Source organism: Chiloscyllium plagiosum, unplaced genomic scaffold (genome assembly GCF_037043375.1).
Source record: "Chiloscyllium plagiosum isolate Xiang-an unplaced genomic scaffold, Cpla_swu_hap1 HiC_scaffold_36, whole genome shotgun sequence".
In the NCBI taxonomy this organism is placed as follows: Eukaryota; Metazoa; Chordata; class Chondrichthyes; order Orectolobiformes; family Hemiscylliidae; genus Chiloscyllium; species Chiloscyllium plagiosum.
The window spans coordinates 32,560,348-32,583,924 of NW_028270174.1; the positions used below are offsets into that span (position 1 = coordinate 32,560,348).

Sequence of the window (23,577 nt, forward strand, 5' to 3'; positions counted from 1 at the left end):
TTGTTTCAGTTGCATGACACTGATGTTTTGCTATAAATTCTGTGTCTTATGATCCTGCTCCATAGCTACTTGATGAAGGAGCAGCGCTCAGAAAGCTGGTAATTCTAATAAAAAAAATCTAAACCAGTTTAAGATTAAATTCCCTATAGTATGGAAATAGGCCCTTCAGCCCAACAAGTTCACACCAACCTTCCGAAGAGTAACCCACCCAGACTCATTCCCCTACCCGATATTTACCCCCACTTGGCAATTTAGCATGGTCAATTCATCTGACCTGCGCATCTTTCAATTGTGGGAGGAAACCTGAGCACCCAGAGGAAACCCACGCAGATATGGGGAGACAATGTGCAAACTCCACACAGACAGTCACCAGAGGTGGATAACGCACTCTGGTCTCTAGCGCTGAGAGGCAGCAATGCTAACCATCGAGATACCGTGCCACCCTAGATTTGTAATTTTGTCCACTCCAGTCCAACACCTCCACATTGTGAAATTAAAAATGCAACCTACAAACTACCACAAAGGGATTTGGTTGAATTCCTACAAGCAGTCAACCTTATGCAGTAAAAAGAGGCCCACTTTAATAGCAGGAAAAGCAGTGACAAATTGGGGCTTTGGGAAAATGACCAGTTGCAGTTTCACAGCTCAACAAGCAGAAAGCTGTGAAAGTGACTGAATTTCATCCTTATCAATGGAATTTAAGTAAGTGCTTACTTGTTTGGTAGGGAAAACTAATGTGAAAGGTATTTGAAGTAAAGACAGTGGGTCCTACCAGAGAGTCAAACTTCTGTTTTGAACCAACTTGCAGCTACAAGATGGACAGACTGTGTTTGTTTGATCTCCTAAGGTTGAGACAGAGAAGCTGCTTCCTAATGTGTCAGCTTGGACAAAGAATTAAATCATTAGATATAGCTGTACAACTTTCCATATAACTAACTTTACATTGGAATTGATATTACACATTTGATAGTAATTGGTAGAAATTAGCATCCTTTTGTATCTCCTGTAATAAGGTTAGTAGGGAATCTAAATTGCCTAACAGAATTTGAACGTCATTAATGATAAGCAAGTATCCAATTTATTGGCAATCAACACAATGCAACTGGCAAATGTCTGGAAAGGAGTATAACTGTCAATATTAGAATGTGGTTGAATGAGATCCATTCTAAGATCTCAAGGACTAGTAATCAAGATTTCTGGTAAACATGAGTTCATGGGAGGACTTAGGGCTGTCCGTAGGAGATTTCGATCATTGAATGTGGGTTTACAGGATTGGATGTGGAGATTAGGGGAAGGTGACCGACAATGACAATAATGTTACAAGTAATCATTGCCACACTGGATGTATAAAAATGATGTACTTAGCTAAGAGAGCCAGGGTATCCCACAGGAACTGTTTCCAATGACCTCTCCCATGCTATGCTGGAAAAGAGCTCTGAAGAAAGAGCAACTTGTGCTGCTGGACACAGGAGTCAAGACTTCTCTTGGACATCTCACCCCAATACTTGGTATACAACAATCCAAGTACCCATCTATATTCTCAGTCTATCACTATTTAAATAATACTGCCATTCTGTTTTTCCTACCAAAGTTGACAACTTCATTCTTATCCATTTATGCTACAACTGCCATGCATTTGTCGACTTAAATTATCATGAAGCCTCTTTACTATCTTCCAATTCAAATTACCATCAAGTTTTATACCTTCAGCAAACTTGATAATATTATATTCAATTCCTTCCAGTCCAATAACTGCCAACACATGATGAATAACTGGAACTCAAGCACTGATCCCTGCATTACCCCAATGGTCATCTTCCACTCTGAAAAAAGACACATTTATTCCTACTGTTTCCTGTCAGATAACCAATATATGCAATATTATTACCCATCCCACGAGTTTGATTTTGCACTATCACAAGTCATGTGGGACTTTATCAAAAGCCTCCTGAAAATTCAAATATATTTTATCCACCAGTTTTCCCCCTCATCTAATCTACTAGTTACATCTTCAAAAACTCCAGTAAGTTTGTGAAACATGACTTCCTTTTCATAAATCCATGTTGGCTGAGAAAATATTAAACAGTTTATCACATCCTTTACAGTGAATGCCATTTTTCCTATGACTGATGTTGGGGTAACTAGTCTATAATTCCCTTCTTTTCAAATTACAGTATCAAATATGTCAACCTCCAATTTGCTGGTACTCTTTCAGAATCTAGAACTTCGGAAAATGACAACCAACACATCCATTATTTCCATGGCCACCTCTTTTAATACCCTGGGATGTAAATTTCAGAACCTGAGGACTTTAGAACCATTAATTTCTCCAGCGCAGTTTTTTTAAAAATGATCTAATCTCCTTAAGTTCCTCCTGCCCAAAAGATTCTGGTTCCCCAAGCATATAAAAGCTTTTTGTGCCTTCTGTGAATACAGAACTAAAATAGTTGCTTAATTGCTCTGCCATTTCTTTGTTCTCTTATCAATTCTCCGATTTCAAATTGTAAGGGACTTATATTTGGCTTCACTAATCCTTTTTCTCTTTACATACTTACAGAAGCTCTTTTTTTTTAAATAGATATTTTTATTGGAAATTTAACATTTTTACAAGTTTAAAAAAATAAAAAAAACTCTCAAGTACAAACATTGATATACAATTAAATCTTGAATAAATAATAACCAAAGAAAAATACCGAGAGAAAAAAAACAAAACTCAACTAACTACTAATCTAACCTACAACTAAACAGAGTGATTAATTAAGTCTCTTACATTATTCAAATAAGAGAAAGAAAAAAAAACAACGGATAACACAGAAATTGGATAGTGAGATACATGCTCGGAATGTGTTAACATCAAACGTAACAAAACCCGTATTCGTGCGGGATTCCCCTCCCAAGGGGCCACGGACCAGCCAGGTTCGCAAACTCAATCAAATAAAAGCCCTTGTTAGGATAGCCGAAATATCTGTATTTATATAATTCAAGAAGGGCTGCCATATTTTATGAAATAATTCTGTCTTTCGGTACACCATATTTGTAAGGAAGCCAAGGGGAATACATTCCATAATTATTCTGTGCCAATTTGAAAGTCCAGGGGGGCCCTCAGCCACCCAGTTTACCAAAATATTTTTCCTTGCACAGAAAGAGAGAATAGAAAATAGTCTCGTCCCGTACATGTCCAGGGAGGGAAAGTTCGAAAAGCCCAAAAGGAGAGATATAGGGTCCACTTTAATTTCCGTTCCTAAAATTTATGTCAGTGTACTTGCTACTTTAGTCCAGTATCTATGGATCTTATGACAGGTCCATATGCAATGTACAAGAGTGCCCACCTCCATTTTACATTTGGGACACATTGGAGATGCTCCTGCCTTAAATTTTGCCAATCGATCCGGTGCTATATGGGCCCGATGAAGTATCTTCAGCTGGATAGACGGAGTTCAGTTGCAGATGGTGATTCTTCTGGCATTTTTCCCAAATGTCATTCCACGTTTCTATAGAGATTTCTAATCCTAAATCCTGATCCCATGTTTTAAGCAGATTGTCCATATCTCCCAATACTTCATCATGTAGTAAATGATAAATAGTACTGACGGAAGATACCCCCATTGGCCGTAGAACTCTACATTCTCTATCTGATTTATAAAGACTATCTAATAACGTAGTCTTCTTCTGTATATAATCTCGAATTTGGAAGTATAGAAAGAGGTCTCCATTAGTTAATCCGAATTTCTGACGCAGCTGTTCAAAAGACATCAGGACCCCATCTTTAAATAAATCCCCGAGACATGAGATACCCCTGGATCTCCAGAGTTTAAAAGTGGCATCTGTAAACCCCGGTTGGAATCCCCATGCTCCCACTATCGGAGCATAGGGGGATGTTTTATGTGAGTTGCCCTCATTTTGCCGCATTATATTCCAAGCTTTAATTGTGTTTAATATTATAGGATTTTTACAATGATCCATAATGATTTTCCTCTTGTCTAAAAATAAAAGGTTAATAAGTGGGCATTTTACTTGAGAAGCCTCGATGTCCAGCCAGATTGATTGCGGGTCAGACAAGACCCAATCAGCTATGTAATTTAACAGGGAACTTAACTGATATTTCCTAAAATCTGGGAAGTCCAATCCTCCCCTCGCCTGTGGAAGCTGTAGCTTCTTCAGCTTAATGAGGGGCCGTCTATGATTCCAGATAAAGGAACCCAGCCAGCCATATAATTTACGTAGTGCCAGCCTCGGCAGCATCACCGGAAGCATTCTCATAGGGTATAGGAGAAGGGGCAGGACATTCATTTTAATTAGTGCTATTCTACCCAGCCAGGAAATTGAAAGGTCTCCCCATCGCTGGAGGTCCTGTCTTATCCTTTCCAGTAAATGCACAAAGTTAGCCTTGTATAACTGACCAAATACTGGGGTAATAAAAATGCCCAAATATAAGAAACCCTCCAGGGACCACCGAAAGGGAAAGTGGGATCCGTCCACTAAGTGGGGTATCATAGCAAGGCCACCCATTGGCATAGCCTCCGATTTTGAGAAACTAATTTTATAGCCTGAGAATGCACTAAATGTATTAATAACTTGGATTAAGCGAGGCACAGACATCAGAGGATTACTGAGGAATAGAAGAACATCATCTGCATAAAGGATAATTTTATGTTTACCTGTACCAATCCTCGGGGCCATTATATTAGGATCAGCCCGTATAGCCTCTGCTAGTGGTTCAATTATTCACGTAAATAACAATGGCAAGAGAGGACATCCCTGACGGCAGCCCCTACCCACACTGAAGCTATCCGAGCCTAATCCATTGGTAACCACAACTGCTTTGGGATCACTATATAATGTTGAGACCCATTTGGTAAACACCTTTCCAATGTGTAAAACAAATATGACCATTCAACCCTATCAAATATCTTTTCCGCGTCTAATGAGACTACTACTCCGGGTATCTTTCCCTGATGGCAGGCTTGAATCATATTCAAAACTCTTCTAATATTATTGGATGATCTATGGCCCTTAATAAACCCCGTCTGATGTTCCGTTATGATATGTGGCAATACCCTTTCTAGTCTCAATGCTAACATTTTAGAGAGGATTTTAAAATCTACATTTAGCAAGGATATTGGTCTGTATGACGCACAACCTTCTGGGTCCTTTCCTTTAAGGATAAGAGAGATATTTGTCTCTTTCAACGAAGGCGGGAGACAGCCCTGACTGTATGCGTAGTTATATATGTCCATAAGTGGACCAGCCAATATTCCTATAAATTCTTTATAGAATTCAGCTTGAAAGCCATCTGGTCCAGGTGCCTTACTGCTCTGAAGTTGCCCGATTGTGTCAAGTATTTCTTGGACTGTTAGGGGAGCATTTAAGACCGATACTTGTTCCGGAGTTAGGTCCGGAAAGGTCAATTTTTAAAAAAATGATTGCATCCTCCTAGTCCTGTCTTCACAATCCTGCGATTTATATAAATCAGAATAAAAATTTCTAAAGATTGCATTAATCCTTTTATGATCATGAGTCAAAATACCAGTGCTTTCCTTGATAGACATGATAGTTTGAGGGGCCTTCTTTTTCTTTGCAAGAAATGCTAAGTATCTACCCGGTTTGTCACCAAATTCATATAACCTTTGTTTTGCAAATAGTATTTCCCTCTTAGCCGTTTGAGTAAGTGTGGTGTTTAGAGCTGTCCTAAGGACCGTAATCCTTTGCAATTTAATAATAGAAGGTCTATCAGTGTATGCTGTTTCAGCTGCTTTTAAGCGAGCTTCAAGCAGATGCTGTTGTTCTCCCTTCAATTTTTTCTGGGTCGCTGAGTAGGAGATGATCAAACCTCGCGTGTAAGCTTTGATGGTCTCCCACATCATTGATGGGTTGCTAGCCGTACCCAAATTAATTTCTAAAAAAGTTTTAAATTCTTGAGAGAAGTACTTTACAAATTTACTATATTTCATCAGGAAGGGGTCCATACACCAATGCCGAGGGGATATCCCATTGTTCCTCGCCTTGATTTCCATATATACAGCAGCGTGATTGGAAATTGCTATACTACCTATTTTACAGGATGATATGGAATTTTAAAAAAATCGAGGGGGCAAAAAGCACATTCATTCTGGTATGACGTTTATGTGGATTGGAATAAAAAAAGAAAAATCTCTGCCCTGTGGATGAAGACATCTCCATACATCTACTAATCCTAATTCTTTGTTCAAATCCACCAATTGTCTAGATCTGGGAGATACTCCTGCAGTACTCTTGGGATTCCTATCTATTTCCGGATCCATAATACAATTAAAGTCTCCCCCTATAATTGTATGACGGGCACCGAGAGCCATCAATTTTGAGAAGGCTTCCGTTATAAATTTAAAAGGATGTGCCGGGGGGCAATACAAATTTAAAATCCCATATTCGTCTCCACTTATAAGGGCTTTAATCAGAATATATCATCCAGATTCGTCTTTTATCTGATTTAAGATTTTGAAAGGGAAATTCTTCCGAATAAGAATAACAACTCCCCTGCTTTTTGAGCTAAAAGAAGAAAAAAAGGCCTGATCAAATCCATCCTGTCGTAATTTCAAGTGTTCTTTATCCAACAGGTGTGTCTCCTGTAGGAGAGCTATATCAACTCCTTCCTTCTTAAGATTTGATAATATTTTCTTCCTTTTCACTGGCGAATTACTCCCCTTGACATTCCAGGTGCACCACTTAACCGACTGATCAACCATAATCATCCGGGTAAATCCGGGACCCCTTGGGAGGGGAAACCCTAGCAGAACATCCCGAGCATAGAGCATATAAAATTCACAAAAATAAAGGCTCTCTAATACACTCACAACAGTATAATAAAAAACTATTTCTAAATTAAAAAAATATAAAACGTACTTAAATGGAGATTTTCTCCCTTGTTCCCAGGGGGTATCACTTCCTTTCCAAAGGACCATCGTATCCTCTCCCAACCAGTGCCCCACCCTTGACCCAGGTGCTCCTCAATAGGATGAGGAAAATTCAAATATATTACAGAGCTTGAGTTAACAGTGAGCACCCTACCCCACCCCCACCCACCTACACCTGGATATAGTTGGTAATGTTAATACCATGTATAAACATATATAACTATAAAATTACAACCTCAACAAGTAATAATTAAATATAATAAGACAAAATAACAAGGGAAAACAACCCCACTCCTCGCGACTGAAGTAAAATAGAATAAAGGTAACTACCTCCCCCCACCAACATTAACTAGACCACTCGGCCCATATATAAAATTTTTAAAAAACACAGAAGCTCTTTACAGTCCATTTTTATGTTCCTTGCTCCAACCACCACTCCAGAATCAAAACGGATTTCCAGTCACTGCAGCCTGACACATGTTCTGCACATGGTAACCTTGGACAACAGAAGTGTTCACAACTTCTTATATCAAGCATTCCACCCTGGCTGAGCTGTCTTGCTGTGACTTACTTTTACTTCCATTTATTTACTCTGATTTACTGAACACTTTAATAAGGAACATGGTAAATTCCTCAGTATATACTTAGACACTCAACTTAACTCTTTTTAAACTAAACACTGACCAACAGTAAAACTCACTGCCTTAACAATGAAGTCTGACACTCATCTGTACTGGCTCCCACTTGTCCTGATCTTCTGTTCCTTTTCCTTCACATTCCTTATTCTTCATTTCTGATTTAACCTCTGCCTGTTCATCCACTCTCTTCTTTTACTTGTTCTCAAACAAATATCCATAATAACTTTTACACCCAAATTGTTTCCTTTGCCACAAACCATTTGCTAGTGTAAAATCTTGTGACAGTCCTACTTCCCCTCTCTAATGGGCTCTGTCTCAAAGAAAACCCAAACCAAATGGCACAGTTGCCTCCAGTCCTTGTACGTTGGGGTGGCACAGTGGCTCTGAGGTGAGCACTGCTGCCTCACAGCACCAGGGACCCGGATTCAATTCAAGCCTCGGGCGACTGTCTGTGCGGAGTTTGCACGTTCTACCCATGTCTGTGTGGATTTCCTTCGGGTACTCCAGTTTCCTCCCACAGTCCAAAAATGTGCAGGTTAGTTTGCATTGACCATACTAAATTACCCATAGAGTTCAGGGATGTATAGGTTAGGTACATTAGTTGTGAGTAAACATAGGGTAGGGGGCATGAGACCGGGTGGGCAACTCTTCAGAGGGTCAGTGTGGACTTGTTTGGCCAAAGGGCCTGTTTCCACACTGTAGGAATTCTCTGATGATTCTATGACACTGCCAGTATCTGACAACATGGCTAACTCAGAATTGCAAAACAAACAGTGGTATCCTCTTGTTTTTCAATATCATGCTCGTTTTTGGGGTTCTGAAAAACATTGACCATACTAGATCCCAGGTTTCACTTTTTTTATTTTGTTAAAGGAAAGCAGGTTTCAGCAAAGAGCTGTACATGCAATTCCTCAAAATTGAATTTACCTAAATCTCCAACCATAAAACAAATTGCTATATAAAAAATTGTCTGCAATTTGTCTACAGACTTCATAAGTGAAAAAAACGACATGAAGAATTTAAGACAAGTTACATACCTATTTTCTTATTCCTCAATATTTCCATGCAGTTTATCTTTTAAAAGGCAGATGAGTGAAACAAAGTAGAGAAGCAGGAGGCAAAAGAAACTTTAAAAGCAGGACAACATTTACTCTAAACTGTAAATCTTTACAAGGCATAGAGAAACATGGCCAGATCAGGAACATAAACATTTAAAAAATGTTTTTTCAAAAATGTTGTTTGGTAGTAGAGGTATCGACAAGTAAAAAAAGCAAAAAGTAGAAATGTTAATAGATATCTAATATATACATACAAAAAACAAATTTATTACTGGTTAAAGCATGTTGTTAGAAAAACATCAAGAGCAAAGAAAATGAGTATTTCACTAAAATGACCCCAAGGATGAGGTCCTTCAGTTTGAAGAGAAGACAAGACAAATTGGGAATCTGCATGGCATAAAAAGTTAATGACTATCTTGATAAAGTAAAATTTTAAAAAAATGATTGGATGATTGTTGATTGTTAATTAATTAGTATAAGCTTAAGATCCTTGCCATGAGCACGAAGTGAGAACGGAGGACAATTTACTCTAACCTGAATACAAGGCACTGAATGGTCAACTAGAAATAATAGTTTTGGAGGAGTCTGGGACAGATTTAAAATATTTATCCAAATAAATTTAACAACTCATTCATAGTTAAGAAAATGTTGGGATAATGAAATGGAGTTGAAATCTCTTTCAGAAAGGCACCACGAAGACTAATGACAGGATGCCAAACTGGGGGAATCTGAAAGATTGCATTTCATGCTTACCAAAATCAAACCACTTTACCCAAAGCATATCAAGATTTTCATGCTTATCACCTCGATTAGTAATGATTTTAGTTTCTTCTAACATGTCGAGGTGCACAGAATTGTACAGAAGAGGCCTTTTGGCCTATGAAGTCTGCGCCAAATGAAAAAAACTACTCTATCTACAAGAGTCACATTTTCCAGCATTTGATCTATGTTATGACATTTCAAAATGCTCATCCAAGTACTTTCTAAAGGTTCTGAGGGTTTCCTACCTCAACTACCCTCCCATGCAGTGTATTCAAACATCCACTACCCTCTGGGTGTAAATGTTTTCCTCAAATCCCATCTAAACCTACCTGCTTTAAAACAATGTTCTCTTGTTATTGATCCTTCAACTAAGGGTAACAGCTGCTTTCTATCTGACTGCTCATGCCCCTTAAATCATATACGTGTCAATCAGATCTCCTCTCAGTCTTCTCTGCTCTAAAGAAAACAACCAGAACTTATCCAGCCTCTCCAAATAGCTAAACTGCTCTATTCCAGGCAACATCTTGATGAATCTCCTTTGCACTCCCTCCAATGCAATCAAAATTGCCAGTAAAGAGTCACCTTTTTCAAAACATTACCTTGCTGTCTCTCCATGGATGCTTCTTGACACTATGATCTCTAGATTTTTGGTTTTCAGTAGATGATTCCAACATCTGCAGCAATTTGCTCCCACATCTTTCCTCGCGTGCTGACCAGAACTGCACACAAAACTCCAGTTGTGGCCAAACTAGTACAACTTAACAGCAAGTGTCCTGTATGCCTTCTTAGCTGTCTTATTTACCTGGGGGTTAGTAATCCTGCCAGGATTTGAAGACAAACACCCCAAGATTCCTCTGAACATCCTTGTGTCCTACCATTTATTGAGTACTCCCTTATCTTGTTACTTCTTCCAAAGTACATGATTTCACAATTATCCAGGGTTAAAAATTTATATCTTCACTGATCTGCCCAGTCTATATCCTCCTGTAACCTTCTTCCTCACTGTCAATCACCCAACCTTAATGTCATATACAAACCCACTTATCACTTCCCTACCTCCAACCTCCCACCCACACCACACCAATAATTTCTTCTAGATTGTGTCTGGGATCAATATAAACAATAGGACACAGCACTGATCCCAGTAGTAGATCACTGCACACCAGCAGCCTTCTGGACCAACCTGTATCCTACCACTAAGCTAGCTTTGAATCAAAGTTATCCTTGATACCATGTGTTGTAACTTTTTTTAAAAATCAGTCTCCCATATAATACATTCTTATCCAGTCCTGATATTTGTAGACATCCAGTGTTTTCTGGCTTTGTTACTCCTACATTTCACCTAAGAAATATGTTGGGCCTGTACTCTCGCTAATTCCATTTTGAATGCTCCCCACCATTCTGCTGTGGATTTACGCAGAAGTAGTTGTTCCCAGTCTACTTTTGCCAAATCCTGCCTTATTTAGTAAAACAAAATAAAACTATGGTCAAAAGGACTGTGAGCCACATTCAACACATCCCATCCCTTACCCTTTTCCCTTCCCTCCCTCACCAATGTTAGGGTTTCTCTGGTCTTCACTTACCAGCCTCCACATCCAAAGGATTGTAAGCCACCATTTCCATTGCCTCCAATGGGATACCACAACTAGACATATTTTCCTCTCTTCCCTTGTCAGCATTCTGCATGGCTTTTCCCTCTGGTACACTCCACCTCCTTTCCCAAGGAATCTGCACACTCCCACAGCACCTTCCCATGCAATCAGAGGAGGCGTAACATCTGGTTGTTTACCTCTTCCTTTGTCATCATCCAAGGCTCCAGACACGCTTCCAGTTACAGTAACAAAATTCCTGTCCTTTATTCAATCTAGACTACTATATTTGCTGCTCACAATGAGGTCTCCTCTATGTTTGGGAGGCAAAACACAGGTTGAGCAACCACTTTGCAGAATACCCAAGTTCTCTCCGTAAAAATCACTGAGCTTCCAGTTGCCTGCCACTTCAGCATACCACTACAGCCAACATTTCTGCCGCAGGCCTTATGTAATGTTCCAGCTACCCTCAAAACAAGCTGAAAGAACAACATCTCATTTTCCATTTGGTGACCCTGCAGCCTCTACAACTCAAATAAAGTTAAATAATTTTAAAGCCTGATTTCACCCTTCCATTTTTTTTCCATTAACCACCCTACACCTGGTTCTATAAAGACATGGGTTGATTTTAGCAGAGTCACCCAATCCCACATCCTCCTCAGTCCATTGTCACATTATATAGGTTGTATTCAGCACAGCTAACCCATTTTCTCACTCATAGCTCTTCAATATCACTTATTCAGCTTTTTTTTTTTTCCCCTGTTGTGATCGGTTATTCTTTATCTCCTTATTTACATGCCCTTTTCATATTTTTGACTCTGAGCTCAGTCTCCACCTTCCACTCCACCTCTCCCTTTCCTTGCCCAACTTTGGCTTCAGCATAAATACCACATATTCCTAGCTACGAACACAGTTATGATGAAGAGTCACCAGATGAGAAATCAATTAACGCTGCTTTCTTCCCACAGATGCTGCCAGACCTACTAAGTTTCTCCAGAAATTTCCGTTCTTATTTTTGTAAAATCTGCCTTTCATCAATCCAAAATCATTTTCTGAGGTCACCATTTTCCTTTTCATAAACTTTAAACTTGTTGCTGTAGTCGCTATTATCAAAATGATTCCCCAATGCCACCTATCTGGCTTAGTTTCCCAGAATTCATGCCAGCATTGAGCTGTCCCTTGTTAGACCTACGCGAATATTAAAAAACTCTGATAAATTTCAAGATATCTGCTTCCACTAAAATCTTTACACTGTGAATACCAAAATTAATTTTGTAGAAGTTGAAATCCCCACTGTAGGTTTTACACACCATAGTGAATTGTCTACACATCTGCTCTTCTATTGCCTGCTGACTGTTTGGGGGTGGAGGGATGGGTCTATAATATACTCCCAGCAGTGCGACTGCTCCCTTTTTATTCCTAAGTTCTATCCACAAGGCCTCATTTGAAGACCCTTCCAAGATACTATCACCCATTACTGCAGTAACTAATTCCTTCGTTAATAGTATGACAGAACTTCCTTTTTTTTTAAAAACATTCTGTCCTACCTGAAGATCCTTCACCTGGAATACGGAGTTGCCAGTCCTTCCCCTCCCTCAACCACATTCCTGTGGTGACAACACAGCAATTCCACACTTCAATCTATGCCCTTAACTCAGGTTGAGAGAAACAAATTATTTATCTTTTGCACGTATTCTGCCACACTAAGATGCTAAAAAGGAAGCAATAAGCATAGTATCCAAAACATCTTTTTTTCCCCAAATGGACAACTAATCATAACACACTTAGAATACTATGAACATGTTTTGCTCTTTATCCAAGGAAAGAAACTCAGAAGGCTCACCACATTGATCCCAGGCATGGAGAGATTGTCTATACAGGAGCTTCCGACTATATTGTTACGATACAGGGTAAACCCTCCTGTTTAATTTAAACCAGCAACACAAGAGATTTATCTCATGCAGGAATCTGAAAATTTGAAAGAACTATTTAAAGTAAAAATTAACAACTTTATTTCTTAAAAGTATAACAGAGATTAATGAACCAACAATTATTTACAAATCCTTCCTCTAACCTATCTTACTTCCCCTTTTACAATACTAGTATAATAATGGGGGGGGGGGGGGGGTTTAAGATTTACCAAACATTAGAATTTTCAAAACCAGCCAGCTGTCGAATCTTCTATTTGGATCTTCTTGTGTCTTCTTTTCTTCTTAGGGATTATGCTTCACAGGTCACAGATTGATAAAGTACCTTTAAGATAGCTATTTTTCAGGTAGTCTCTACATACTGGTGGCATGGAAGTTCTCTTCTCAACTGTTCAATTTTCCCTGGTCTTATACCCCCAAAGCATCAGATTGTGTCATTGGCTTTTAAGATTGTCAATATACTAAATTCAAATTGGATTGGAGTTTGGTATGTTTTGGGGTATAGGTTAATCTGATTGGCTTAATTCAAATCTGTTTTTGTCTCCAGACAACCAGCTACCCTAGCTATCCCAGTAGCTGGACCACATATTACATTATATCTTGTTGAGAACACTTGGAGCTGTCAGGTAGTTCTGCTAGCGTTTAACTTTCTTAAAAGGTACAGTACACCACATTCTCTTAACAATATTCTGTGCAGTTTAGAAGAATGAATGGAGATCTTAAGACTCAAGATTCTTAGGAGGCTTGACAGATGCTGTCAGCCTTTCCCTCTAAATTTTCATACTGCTACATAGGCCTCCAAGGCCCATACATGATAGCAACTTCTAGAACCTGGAAGTCGATGCTACAATCAACATGGAACAGCTCTGTGGACTAAATGGCCTGTTTCTGATCCTACGTCTCATGGTATGAGGTTAGGGAAAGTTATGTGAATACTCTCGTGCAGGTCAACATAATGAAGGAGGAAGTGTTGGGTGTCTTCAAATACACCAAGGCTGACAAACTCCATGGCCAGGTGAGATCTATCCCAGGATACTGTGGGAGGCAAGTAGCAAATATCTGTTGAGGCCCCAGCTATTTTTGCATTCTCTGACTTCAGGCGAGGTTCAGAGGAAGGGCGAATGGCCAATGTTTTTCCTTTAAGAAGAGAAACATAGGTAATCCAGGTAATTATAGGCTGGTGAGCTGGATGTCAGTGGTGGGGAAGCTGTTGGAGTAATAATGAGAAGTAGGATTTACTCACATTTTAAAGCAAATAGACTTGTTAGTGATAGGCAACGTGGGTTTGTGCAGTGAAGGTCATGTTTCACCAGTGAGGTGATGACAAGAATGATTGATAAGGGAAGGGCAGTGATGTTGATTTCAGTAAGGTATTTGATAAAGCACCTCATGGCCAGCTGGTATAGAAGGTAGATTCCCATGGGATTCAGGGTGAGCTGGCTAGATGGATATAAAACTGGCTTGGTCATTGAAGACAAAGAGTAGCAGTGCCAAGCTGCTTTTGAGAATGCAGATTAATAAATAGTGATGTGCCGCTGGAACCTTTATGGTTTGTAATAGACATAAACGATCTAGAGGAAAATGTAGGTAGCCTGATTAGTAAGTTTGTAGATGACACCAAAATTGGATGAGTTACAGATAGTGTGGAGGATTGTGAAAGGATACAGCAGGACACAGGCTGCAGATTTGGATGGAGGAATGGCAGATGGAGTTTAATCTGGATAAATGCAATGTAATGCATTTTGGAATATCAAATTAGAGTGTAAATTATACAATAAATGGCAGAACCCTTAGAAACATTGACATGCAAAGGGATCTGGGTATACAGGTCCACAGATCCCTGAACGTGGCAACAGAGGTGGATAAGATGGTTAAGAAAGCATACAGCATGCCTGCCCTTCATCAGCTGGAGCATCGAATGTAGAATCGGTTTGTTATGTTACAACTGTACAAAACTTTAGTTGTTTTCACTGGAAAGACTGAAGCTGAAGAGTGACCTGACTGTGTCTCAATTTTGTAGACCTCTTCAATAGGATGGAATGATCAGTGGCTTTTTCCCCCAGGTGGAAAGGTCAACTACAATTGGTCACAAGTACAAGGTGAAAGGAGGAAAGTTTAGGGGAAAAGTGCAAGAAAACGTTTCACACAGTGGGTGGTGGATACCTGGATCGCATTGCCAGGAGAGGTGGTGGTAGCAGGCACATTAGCACCGTTTAAGGCATATCTTGACAGATGCATGAATGGGAGGCAAACAGAGGAATAGAAACTGTACATGGCCAATAAATAATGGATGTTAATAAGGATTTGGATCAGTGCTGGCTTGGTGAACTGAAGGGCCTGTTCTTGTGCTGTATTGCCTGTTGATTGGAAAAGACAGGGTAGATGAAGATAAAATACTTCCACTGGTTGGGGAATCGAAAAGTAGGAACAGAATCTAAAGTTTAGAACCAGATCATTCAGGAGACATATTGGAAGCATTTCTACACACAGATTGGTAAATGTTTGGAACTTTCTTCCACAAATGGCAAAGGATGCTGACTCAGTTGTTAGTTTTTAATCTAAGATAGAGAATTGTGGTATGGAGTTAGGCCACAGATCAGCTATGATCTTAATAAATGGCAGGACAGATGGCCTGCTCCTGTTCCTAAGTTAAAGTGAGTCTTTTACTACAGAGAAATTCAGTTTCCGCTGGAACAGCTACACACACCGCATCTGTGTCATTGTAACTAGTTTCTAGCTCCAAATTGCTCCATTAGCTGAGAACCAAACAGCTCCACTTGTGAAAACACTCCTTGGCTCCCGACGATCTCCACATTGTTGGTCCCTGCAGAGTTTGCAATAAATGTTAAATTCTATGCTATGAAATTATGCAGGCATCCTGGTAAATCCTGATTTTTAAAAACAGTTCTTCATCATTGCAATCCACAGTTTAAAAAAAAAAGACATTAAAATAAGACAATCCTTATAATTCAAGGAGGTTGGCTCCCCTTGTAGCAGGACCAAAGTGCATAATCGCAAAGACAAATATGAGGAGGAATTTCTTCTGAGGATACGGAATCTGTGAAATTCTTTACTGCAGAGGACTGCATCGTTAAGCATATACAAGGCTAAGACAGACAAAAGTTTAACAGTAAGGTTATCAAGAGTCAAGGGGATAATACAGGAAAGTGAAGCTCATCATCAGATCAGCCATGCTTTGATTGAATGGTGGAGCAAACTCAGTCAGCTAAATGGTCTGTTTCTGATCCTACATCTTATGGTGTTACAAGTAAAATCATTCCAGAATGTCACAATTGGTCCACGGCAGATGCCATTACCCTGGATCTACAGTCATCCCTGGAACATCATTTGATGAGGTTTCCCGTTGTATACTCATTCAGAAAGTAAGGAGGCATGGGATACAGGGAATTTGGCTGTCTGGATATAGAATTGGCTGGCTCATAAAAGACAGAGGGTGGTAGCTGATGCAAAGTATTCAGCCTGGAGCTCTGACTAGTAATACTCCATAGAGATCTGTTCTGGGACCTCTGCTCTTTGTAATTCTTACAAAATGACTGATGAGGAAGTGGAAGGGTGGGTTAGTAAGTTTGCCGATGACAGTTGGAGTCGTGGGCAGTGTGGAGGTCTGTTGTCGCTTGCAAATAGACACTAACAGGATACAGAACTGGGCTGATAAGTGGCAGATGGAGTTCAGGAAAAAAAGTGTGAAGTGATTCATTTTGGAAGTTTGAATTTGAATGCAGAATATGGGGTTAAAGTCAGGGTTGCTGGCAGTGAGGAAGAACAGAGGGATCTTTGGGTCCATGTCCATAGATCCCTCAAAAGGTGCCACCCAAGTTGCTAGGGTTGTTAAGGTGACATATGGTGTGCTGGCTTTCATTAGCAGGGGAATTGAGTTTAAGAACCACAAGGTTATGTTGCAGCTCTATAGAGCTTGGAATATTGCCTTCAGTTCTGGTCACCTCATTATAGAAAGGATGTGGAAGCTTTAGAAATGGTGCAGAGGAGATTTACCAGAATTCTGTCTGGACTGGAGGGTAAAGTCTTATGAAGAAAGGTTAAGGGAGCTAGTGCTTTTCTCATTGGAGAAAAGAAGGGTGAGAGGCGACTTGATAGAGGTGTACAAGATGATGAGTGGCTATCCAGGGCAGAAATAGCCAACAGGATGGGGCATAATTTTAAGGCGATTGGAGGAAGGTTTAGGGGAGATGTCAGAGATAGACTCTTTATTCAGACTGGTGGGTGCCTGGAATGCACTGCCAGCGGTGGCAGTAGAGTCAGATACATTAAAGACATTTAAGCAACTCTTGGATGGGCACATGGATGACAGTAAAATGAAGGGTATGTAGGTTAGTTTGACCTTAAAATAGGATAGAAGGCTGGAACACTATTGAGGATCGAAGGCCTGTACTGCGCTGTTCTATGTTCTATCCAGATAACAAGGATATTTATGTCAGAGTCCTATTTATTGACCATAGCTCTGCCTTCAATACCATAATTCCAACAAAAACTCATCTCCAAACTCCGCGACCTAGGACTCTGCTCTCTCATCTTCAACTGGATCCTTGACTTCCTGACCCATAGACTGCAAACCAGTAAGAATAGGCACCAATTCTTTCTAAAAGAATTTTCTGTTTATGTTTATCAACACACACGCAGGCCAAGAATGGGAATCCAAGGCAGAGTCCATCTGGAGGGTGATGGGAGCTGAGTAGATACAAAGAGGGTGAACTATTAGACCTGGATACACTGAAGGCTTCTGAATCTCCTTAGTAGGAACAATGCAGCAAGTGGTTCTAGTTGAGGCCCTAAAATATAATAAACCTCATTATGGAAAATGAAGAATAATCCTCAACACCGCAAAGCTGCGTACTCAGCACCAGTCTATACTCCATATGCACTCATGACTATGGGACCAAATTCAGCTCTAACTCCATTTAGAAATTTGCTGATGACACCACTTCAGTGGGTCAGATCTCAAAACAAGAGTACAGAAACAGATGGACAACTTAGTGGCATGGTGTAAAGACAACAATCTCTTCCGCAAATTAAGGACATGGTCATTGATTTCAGGAACCCTGTCTGCATCAATGGTGCTGAGGTGGAGGTGGTCAAGAGCTTAAAGTTCCTCAAAATCAGTATCACCAACGATCTATCCTAGTCCATCCACAGCAATACCACAGTCAATAAAGCACATCAATGCATCTACTTCCTCAGAAGGCTAAGGAAATTTGACATGTCCAGGATGACTCTTGCCAATTTTTATACATGCACCACGGAAAGCATTCTATCTGGATGCATCTCAGCTCGGTATGGCAACTGTTCTGCCAAAACCGCAAGAAATAAGTGTTGTGAACGCAGCCCAGTCATTCACTAAAATTAGGCTTCCATCCATTTACTTAGTTGACACTTCCCACTGCCTTGGGAAATCAGCCAATATAAATCAAGAAATCCTCCCATCCCGATTATATGCCCTGCCACCCTCTTCCATCAAGCAGAAGATACAAAATGTCTGAAAACACAAAATTTAAGAATAGCTTCTTCCCCGCAGTTAGACTTACGAATGGACCTCATATTAGAGTTGACCTTTCTCTGCAGGTGTAACATTATACTCTGCATTTTGTGCTATTACCTTTGTGTTTTATGTAAAGTATGGTTTGCCGTTTTTTAAATATATAGGTATTTTTATTGAAAAAAAAAGGAAATTTTTTAATTTTTACAAAATTACAAAGTAATACAAACAAGTATAAACACTAATATTCAATATATGAATAAAAAGAAATAATAACCAAAACACACCAAAAAAAAGGGAAAAACCCAACTACTAATCTATCCTACAAACAACCAAAACATAAAATAGAATATCATACATTACTAGCAAAAAATAACAGAACAATTAAATCATTAAGTACATACTCGAAATGAATTAACATAGTCATAATAAAATCCGTATTTATACGGGATTTCTCCTCCCGGGGGCCCCCAGACCAGCCAGAACCACTACCACAGCCAGACAAAAGCCCTTGACAGTATGGCTGAAATATCTGTGTCGATATAGTTCAGAAAGGGCTGCCATATTTTATAGAATAATTCAGTTTTTTGGTGCACCATATTTGTAAGGAAGTTAAGGGGGATATATTCCATGGTAACCTGTGCCAATTCGAAAGTCCTGGAGGGCCTTCAGCTACCCAATTCACTAAGATATTTTTCCTTGCACAAAAGGAAAGAATAGAAAATAGTTTCCTCCTGTGCAAGTCCAGGGAGGGAAAATTTGAAAAGCCCCGGAGAAGAAACACCGGATCCAATCTAATCTCCGTTCCCAAGATCTCTGTCAGAGCATTCGCTACTGTGTCCCAGTACCTACGGATCTTGCAACATGTTCATAGACAATGCGTGAGAGTGCCCATTTCTATTTTGCATGTAGGATACATTGTGTAGGATACACTGGGGATGTTCCTACCTTAAATTTTCCAAGTCATTCAGGTGCTATATGAGCCCTATGGAGTATCTTGAATTGAATAGCTTGAGTTCTATTACAAACAGAGATCTTTCTGGCATTTTCCTAGATGTCCTCCCACATTTCTAAAGAGACTTCTAATCCCAATTCTTGGTGCCATGTTTTAAACAAACCGTCATTCCATTGTCTTTTGATACCTCATTACATAATGAATGATAAAGAGTACTAACCGAGGGTGGAGCCATTGGCCATAGCACTCTTCTTTCCTTATCCAATTTGTACGGACTGTCTAATAACATGGTCTTCTTCTGTATATAATCTCGTATTTGGAAATACCGAAAAAGGTCTCCATTAGGCAGTCCAAACTTCTGGTGCAACTGCTCAAAGGACATCATAACCTCCCCAACGAACAGGTCCCCCAAGCAGGAGATACCTCTGGACCTCCAGGTTTTAAATGTCACGTCTGTCAGCCCTGGCTGAAAACCCGATGTTCTCACTATAGGAGTATTAGGATAAGTTTTTTGTAGATTACCCTAATCTTGCCACATTATCCTCCAGGCTTTAACTGTATTTAATACAATAGTGTTTTTGCAATAGTCCATAATAGCTCTCATCTTATCTAAAAATAAAAGATTGATGAGGGGACATTTTGCTTGGGAGGTCTCAAATGTCTAACCAAATTGGATCTCTTGAGACTCACAAGGGATCCAATCAGCTATACAGCATAATAAAGAGCTCAACTGATACCTCCTAAAGTCTGGAGAATACAGTCCTCCCCTTGCCTGTGGAAGCTGCAGCTTTTCTAATTTGATAAGGGGCCGTCCATGATTCCAAATAAAGGAACCAAACCAGCCGCGTAGCTTATGCAATACAGTCTCGGCAACATCAGAAGGACCATTTTCATAGGATATTGGAGACAACGCAGAATATTCATTTTAACTAGAGCTACTCTGCCTAACCAGGATATTGGGATATCTCCCCAGCTTTGAAGGTCCTGCCTTATTTTCTCTAGTAGGTGTACAAAATTGGCTTTATATATCTGACCAAATACTGGAGTGATAAAAATATCTAAGTATAGAAAACCCTCCAGTGATCACTGAAAGGGAAAGCAAGATGCATCCAATAAATTGGATATACTGGCGAGACCATCCAACGGCATGGCCTCAGATTTCATAAAATTCATTTTATAGCCTGAGAACATACTAAATAGATTGATTACTTGAATTAGGCAGGGCATGGATATCAAAGGATTATTTAAGAAAAGGAGGACATCATCTGCATAGAGAGCGATTTTACGTTTACCTGAACCAACCCTCGGTGCCGCTATGTTAGAGTCGGTTCGTATAGCTTCCGCCAGTGGTTCGATTACTAGCGTGAAGAGCAGGGATGAGAGAGGACATCCCTGACGACAGCCTACCAACACTGAAGCTATCCAAAACTAAACCATTGGTGATCACAGCTGCTTTGGGGTCATTGTATAATAGAGACCCATTTAGAAAATATCTCTCCGACACCAAACCTTTCCAGCATATAAAAAAGATACGGCCATTCTACCCAATCAAATGCCTTCTCTGCATCCAAGGAGACAACTAAACCCGGTATCTTCCCTGTTGACAGGCTTGTATCATATTTAAGAACCTTCTAATATTGTTAGTTGACCTAAGACCCTTCATAAACCCCGTCTGGTCCTCTTTTATAATGTATGGTAAGACCCTCTCCAGTCTTCATGCTAATGTTTTAGAAAGGATTTTAAAATCCACATTTAGTAAGGATATTGGTCTATATGATGAGCAAACTTCTGGGGCCTTCTTTTTTTTTAAGCATGAAATAAATATTTGCTTCTCTCAACGAAGGCAGGAGGCAGCCCTGACTATGAGAGTGATTATACATGTCTATAAGTGGACTAGCCAATTCCCCTATAAATTCTTTATAAAACTCAACCTGGAATCTATCTGGTCCAGGCGCTTTGCCACTCTGAAGCTGTCTAATTGCATCAAGTACTTCCTGGGTTGTCAGGGGAGCATTCAGGATCAACACCTGCTCAGAGGTTAAGTCCAGAAAGGCCAGGTTTTTAAAGAACGACTCCATCTTCTTAGTTCTATCCTCACAGTCTTGCGATTTATACCAGTTCAAAATAGAACTTTCTAAAAGGCTGTATTGATCCTTTTACAATCACAAGTCAGAGTACCAGCACTTTCCCTAATGGACGTGATAGCTTGAGGAGCCTTTTTATTCCCCCTCGCAAGATATGCTAGGTATCTGCCAGGCTTGTCACCATATTCATATACTCTTTGCTTTGCAAATAATATTTCCCTCTTTGCTGTTTGGGTAAGTGCGGTATTCAAGGCTGCCCTAAGGGCTGCGATCTTTTGTAGCTTAGTAATAGAGGGCCTATCAACATACACTGTCTCAGCTGCCTTCAAGTGAGCCTCGAGCAGGCGCTGTTGTTCTCCCATTTGTCTTTTCTGGGTCGCAGAATATGAGATGATCAAACCTCACGCATAAGCCTTAATGGTCTCCCACGTCATCGACAGGTTACTGGCCGTACCTGAATTAATTTCCAAAAAGGTTTTGAGTTCCTGAGAAAAATATTTTATAAATTTGCTATCCTTCATTAAGAAAGAATCCATACGCCAATGTCGGGGGCCTGTCCCATTGTCCCCTAGTCTTAACGTCATACTGCAGCATGATCAGAGATTGCTATATTACCTATTTTGCAAGACAATACAAAATTCAAAAGGGTCGAGGGAGCAATTCTAGTATGACACTTGTGTGGGTTAGAGTAGAAAGTAAAGTCTCTGTCCTGGGGGTGAAGGCACCTCCACTCATCTACTAGCCCTAGCTCCTTATTCAGATCTGAGAGATATACCCATAGTACTCTTAGGTATCCTATCTGTCTCTGAATCCATAATACAATTAAAATCTCCTCCTATAATTGTATGGTGGGCCCCAAAAGCCATCAACTTGGAGAACACTTCCGTCACAAATTTGAAGGGGTGTGCCAGGGGGCAATAAAAATTCAAAATTCCATACTCCTCTCCATACATTAGTGCTTTGACCAGTATATACCATCCAGACTCATCCTTTATCTGGCTTAATATTTGGAAAGGAAGATTCTTCTGGATGAGAATGACTACTCCCCTACTTTTTGAACTAAAAGATGAGAAAAAAGCCTGGTCAAACCCACCCTGTTGTAATTTTGTGCTCTTTGCCAAGTAGATGTGTTTCCTGTAAAAGAGCTAGATCAACCCTTTTTTTTGAGGTTTGATAATATCTTCTTGCTTTTGATTGGTGAAATACTCCCCTTGACATTCCAGGTGCACCACCTAAGCGAATGGCTAGCCATGATTGTCCAGGCAAGCCCGAGACCACCCCAGGAGGGAGAACCCCACCCAAAACACCTTGAATAAAGACTATGGAAAATTCACAAAAGCAAAAATTCTTTAAGACATTTACACCAAACACAATTAAAAACTATTCCTAAGAAAACAATACAAAACACATTTGAAAGGAGATTTTCCCCCTTGCTCCCAGGGGGCGTAACTACCTGTCAATAACCTCACCATAACCTCTAACTAGTGCCCTGCCCTCAGCCCAGGCATTATAAAATGGAGTAGACAAATTTAAGTGTTCTATGAAACCAAAGTTAAAAGTGAGTGACCCCCCATCCCCACCTAGGTGTGTTTAGCAAGCATAATACAAAATATAAACATATAAAACTACAAAGTTACAATCCCAGCAATTATTAGAAAACTAAGTAAAATGACAGAAGAAGAAAACCCAGCTCTAAAAAGGTAGAACAAAACAAACTACCCTCTCACACGACCTGTTAATTAAAAAAAAAAAATCACATAGCGAATAACAAATAAGCCCCCCTCCCCACCCCCCCAGAGAAGATAATGAAAAAAAGATGAAAAAGGAGAAAAAAAAAAGGGTAAGCGGGGGGGCGGGGGGAAAGGAAGCAAAATAAAATAGTCATCTATACGGTTTAAGTCTCACAGTCTATTTAAGAGAGAGTCCAAGAATTCTTTAGCTTTCTCCGGTGATCCAAAGTTATGTACGGATCCTTCATGGCTGAAGCGCAGCGTTGCCAGGTAACACAAGGAGTATTGGTCTCTTAGACACTTCTTTGCCTCATCGAATGCGGACCACGGCTGGAGAAAAATCCTGGAATAACATTATCCTGGAACCCTTGTGCATCATGGCCTGGGGGTCCTTCCCAGGATTCTGGAAGCTTCCAGGAGCATCTGCTTCT

At 40.0% G+C, this 23,577-nt stretch overlaps 1 protein-coding gene across 10 annotated transcripts in view; it reads right to left on the reverse strand.

Annotated features, from left to right (window-relative positions):
• The window catches only part of inpp4b (inositol polyphosphate-4-phosphatase type II B), a 969,352-nt gene that overhangs the window by 937,390 nt on the left and 8,385 nt on the right, over positions 1 to 23,577 (reverse strand). Inside the window, exon 1 of one of the 10 annotated variants that reach the window (XM_043674145.2) lies at positions 12,781 to 12,906. The exons of the other annotated variants lie outside the window; for them this stretch is intronic. The gene's annotated coding sequence lies outside the window, so the exon portion shown is untranslated. Of the gene's footprint in view, positions 1 to 12,780; positions 12,907 to 23,577 lie in introns of those variants that run through there. 10 annotated transcript variants of the gene reach the window in all.